Source organism: Postia placenta (genome assembly GCF_002117355.1).
Source record: "Postia placenta MAD-698-R-SB12 unplaced genomic scaffold POSPLAscaffold_1, whole genome shotgun sequence".
Lineage (NCBI taxonomy): Eukaryota > Fungi > Basidiomycota > Agaricomycetes > Polyporales > Adustoporiaceae > Rhodonia > Rhodonia placenta.
This window is the reverse complement of record NW_020169832.1, coordinates 1,341,350-1,346,253: the sequence shown is the minus strand read 5'-3', so window position 1 is coordinate 1,346,253 and position 4,904 is coordinate 1,341,350.

The window sequence follows — 4,904 nt, the reverse complement described above, 5'->3', positions numbered from 1 at the left end:
GACAGTGGGCCAAGTGGCAATGTGAATATAGACTCCGTAACTGTCGTAAACAGTGCCCATCAGCGCCGCAGATGGCAAAACAAGACACTGCGCACTCACCGCGCACTCGAGAGTGATGGCAGGTCCGCCAAGGGCCTCTGCACTGTTCATCAATGTGAAGCTGAGCACCTCGCACACCCAGGTATGCTGTCATCCGAGTCTTTGCGGCTGCACACCCAGATGTTGCTCGTGATCGTGAGGGGCTCGCTGTGTGAGATTGCGCTGAGGTCCTGTCTCTCGTTGTGATTGTTTTGCTACCTAGGATGCTGACAGTGAGCATGTGTAGTGATCCATTTTGTTGCCCGTACACACCACTCTCGTGGCAAGCACTGACCTTTCAGGTGAGTAGTCTCGACGTGTTGACAGAAAGTTAACACAGTGGTAAAAGCGGAGTAACGGGAAAATCATCAAAATAACATCATGCATCAGTTATATATAGTCTCAGAAAAACAGCGCAGGTGGAAGCTCTGATGCCGCACCCATATCTGATTCTCATACGTAAGTTGATGCCCTTTCTGGGAACATAACTATTGTCAAACCACTAATTGCAGAGATTTGATGGGAACATTGCCCCTCGCAACAATGACAGGATTTGTAAGCACATTCACACGCCTCGAGCCGTATTTGGGTGCCGATGTGCCGTGCTGTGGCGTGATAGTGCCTTGATACTTTGTACAGCTGGCTCTGGCTGGTGTTGGGCTTTGGTGGGGTCTGGCTGCGGTCACCCGAGCTCCTCCACATTGTTTGTGCGGGTGATTGCACTGGCGAGGACTGGCTGTGCGAGGGGTGCCGTGAGAGGGCAGCATGGGCTGGGTGAGCGAGCATGTCTGTACACAATTTATGGAGTTGCCCTCGTCAGACATGCGATGACCTGAGCCGCGGGCAGCGAGGGTTGGTGGTGCGGGCACAATGTCAGAGTTGCTTGCGGGCTTCCGGTCGTTGGAGGACCACGAGGAGCGGTCGGGGCCTGCAAAGAACTGGGGATGGAGCGGGGCATCCACGATATCGCACTCGCTAGAGGCCGAGTCGCGACAGCGATGGCTAGAGGCTGAGCCGGCCTCGCTGCCTACATTCGCGTCGCAATTCCATTCCTGTCTGGTCCCTCCCGCATCAATTCATTACGCTTTCTACATGCATGAGCCAGCCGCCCATGGTTCGCAGGTTAGCCGCACTCGCACACACTTGGACAGAAATATCAAATGACAATGTAATTCGGCGTGCGCCACACGTTGGGAGGGTATGCGCATGCCCGTCGACAAGGTGATAGGACGCGCATCCGCGCAAATAGGATATGCGTACAGTTGCGCACAAATAGAATATGTCCACAGTAGTGGGCTCGCATGCTTAGACAATGCCAGGTTGAGGAGAATGCCGCGCGAGTGCAGCACCCTCATCCGGCAAGGATACGGATGCACGGCGGCTTCGCGCGACTGAACATTGTGCGTGTGTGCGCGCACTCAGCTGGAGGTCGCGCAGTAGAGCCTTCGACGCTGTCCACAGCATCAGGAAGCAGCAGACGGCACGCAACAGATGGCTGCGAAAATGGTAACAGGTGGGAATCATCTACTAGGGCACTTCTCCATGGAGACGGCGCCTCGTACGTACATGTGCGCAGCGCGCCGAGAGGCCCACGATGCGACGAGTCTTCAGGCATGTCTTGAGGCTTGTCCCTCGAACTCGAATGACCGGGGAGGACGCAGGTCGGGCACACAGCGCAGGCAGGGCAGCTGCGTCCATAGGCCGATATGCCCGCGCTGTCTGTTGCACCGACGTCCGGCGAGCAGCGCATCTCGCCGCCTGGACGTGACCTGGCGCGAGGGTGAGCTGACGCGCGACCATTCTCCCGTCGCGTACCTCATCTGATGCTAGGTCGTGAGGGAGATGCGGGAGACGCGAGATCACGGTGAACCGTCACGTCCGCATCCGGGGAGCATCCGTGCGAGCATGACGGGGTGCTTGCATGTACCGGGAGCGGGAGGCAGGAATCATCTGCTCGGGGCATGTATAGCGGCGCAGGGATGTCAAAGGAAGCGATAAGCGCAGAGGGAGATGAAGAGATGGGGCGCCCACCCTTGTAGCTGTAGGTAGAATGACAGAATCGGGGACGGATGAGGCAAGGGATGGGCAGGAAATACGCACGGAGGAACAGCCGGGCGGCGCAAAGCGGGTCGGACGCGGCTGATGCGGAATCCCCATATTGTGCGTTGCTAGGCCGCCTGTCCGCGAGCAACGAGCGCCGATGGAGATGGTCCGGGCGTGGGATGCACCAGAGAGGCGGAGGCGTATAAGAAAGGGAGTAGCGCGAGGGGTAGCAGGCGTGGTCGCCTGCTCGTCATCGTCGTTGTCACCTGCTGGTTAGCTGCTTACGATGATTTGTGGGCATTGACGACGTCGTTCAGTAGCTCTGTCAAGAGGAGTAAGCGTCGGATCTGGGTAGGTGACTCGGCGATTGCGTGTTGTACAGACACTGATAGCGGTCACGTTGCAGAATACAAAGTACGTACCTCGTTCGGAGTGCAAGACGTGTGCTCACGAGCGACGTCTCGCAGCGGGTATGTGTATCGCTGCTCGTCAGTGGTTTTCCGAGTCCGGGTATGTGATGGTGCACCTGTACGCGATGTGCGCGCTGACGATCACGGGAGAGAGTGCACAGAGACAGTTGACGGGACAGCTATTGCGGCCGGTGTTGCAACGGACAAACGAGAGGGCAGTGAAGGCGGCCGTTGGTGTGTTGTGCGCCGGTGTGAGCACGCGGGCAACTGGATGGAGGAGTGACGTACAAGCGGCCGACTGTATTGCTGTAGAAGACTGCTGCGGGAGTGCGGAGGCGTGGACGGCCAGCCAAGGGGGCGACCGAGAGGTCCAACAGACAGCAGAGCGAGCCGCAGTCAAGCGAGGGCGAGACCGATCGACCGACCGACCAGCGAGTGCGCGCGTCAACGGCAAGCAGAGCGCATGTTGAGACGCAATGACAGAGCGCGGCTGACAGCCGGTCGTGCGCGCACGTCGCATGGACCGTGCAGACGAAGGCGTCGTGTTCGGATGACCTGAGATCGCCAGCATGCATCCCGCCACTCCTGCTGAGCAACGTCTGCTCGCGATCGATGCAATCGGGCAGTCACCGGGTGTCCGCGGTGAGATCTCGATGTTGCTTACCGCACCACGTTCGCTGATGACAGCCCCAGTGCGTTCCGCGAGCGTGGATATCGTGCGAACTCGTCAGCGCTGCACAACACTTGCGCGTCCGATGGACGGGAATACACGCACCTGCCGTTGTCGGCGCGTATATGACCGTTCCCACTGGTGCCGCCCGTGCTGACCGTATACCCCACAGGCTCTGAGCACTGCGCACTCGGTCGCCCAGATCTTGACACGCGTTGTACACAGCAATCGTGTGCCCGCGGTCACGCATGCTGGGACTGTGCGCGCGCTTCCCGTCGTGTCGATTCTTCAGTGGTCAGCCGAACATCATGCGCCGATACCCTGATGTTCCTTACACGGTGCGTGTGCCGCGCACGTCCGCTCCGCACGCGACGTACTGACCGGGGTCTGTTCCTAGCTCGCGCCCACACCAGGGCCTGCGCTTGCCACCGCCGCAGTTGGCCGTCCGCGTCCCTGCGCACCCGCGCACCCGCGCATCCACGCATCCACACAACGTATGTGTCTGGGCTCCTGTCTCTGACAGCGCCGCGGCTGACCGCCGGTGCCACAGCATCGCCGTGCCGCCCTTGCTACCAGATACGACGCGGCGTTCCACACGCCCCTGCCCGTCTGGTCATTCTCGCTCGCATTGGAGGCGGACGCTAGCAGCCGCTCGGGGCGCGCTGGCGAAATCGTGCGGGACTTGAAGCGCGCGCGCGCGTAGGGACTCGCAGGTGGTAGGTTCCGGGCTCCGGGATGCTTGCGGTGGCGCATTCCGTACAGGCTAGGCGTCCGCGCAATCGTTGAGACGCGCCCGCTGAGATACCCGCCGCGTGAAGTAGCCAAGAGACGATTAACGCTGTCCGGACGTCGGGCAGGTAGCTGCGCGCGGCCTCATTCCATCAACATAGCGGCCGCGTGATCGTCAAGCGACCGCCGTTAGATACCCGCCGCGGGAGAAGACGAAGCGGCGCGGGTGTGAATGTGTGCGTCCGCGTCCGACGGATTATGTCGACTATGCCCGGGCTCGGCCCAGCGTGGCGTTGTTATTTCTGCGTGCCTGGACACGCTGTACAGACGCAAAGCTTACCGAAGCTGTTCAGCGCACGCAAAGCGCGGGCAAAGCAAATGTGCGAGAGATCATCCTTTGCTGAACCCGGTCCGTTGCGTTGTGCGTCAGACGTAGTTTGGCGGCGCGGGCGATGTGTGACCGATCGACGGCGCCCGACACCGCGGACGATTCGTGTCCTGGTCGCTGCTCTGACGCACCGGCGGCGGCGGCGGGTGGATGGAGGCGCACTGGGGCAGTCGTCGGACGGCGGACGGCGGGCGAAGCGAGCTGTCAGGGACATGAAAGAGGCGAGATGGTCAGTAGACAGGTAGCGAGAGATGTACGCGTGTGAGTAGAGACTGACCGGGAATAAAGGAACGCTCGGCGTACCCACGCGCGTTGTGTGTGCTGCGCGCGAAGTGAGTGCGATGGCGCGGGACAACGACGGCACGCACGGACAGGATTCCCTGAGATCAGGCTGTGCGTCCGGCGCGGGCGCGTTACTTGCAGCTGACGGGGTGCACAGGATGCTGGGGCGAACGGACGCTGCTCGAGGTCTTCGCCGTGCCCTGCAGTCTCCGCCTTGTGCGTCTGAATCTCGCTCCTCTGGCGGCACGCTCGCGGTGCCGGTCGTCGTTTCCTTGACGCGGGTAGGATGTTGTCTACTGCTCGT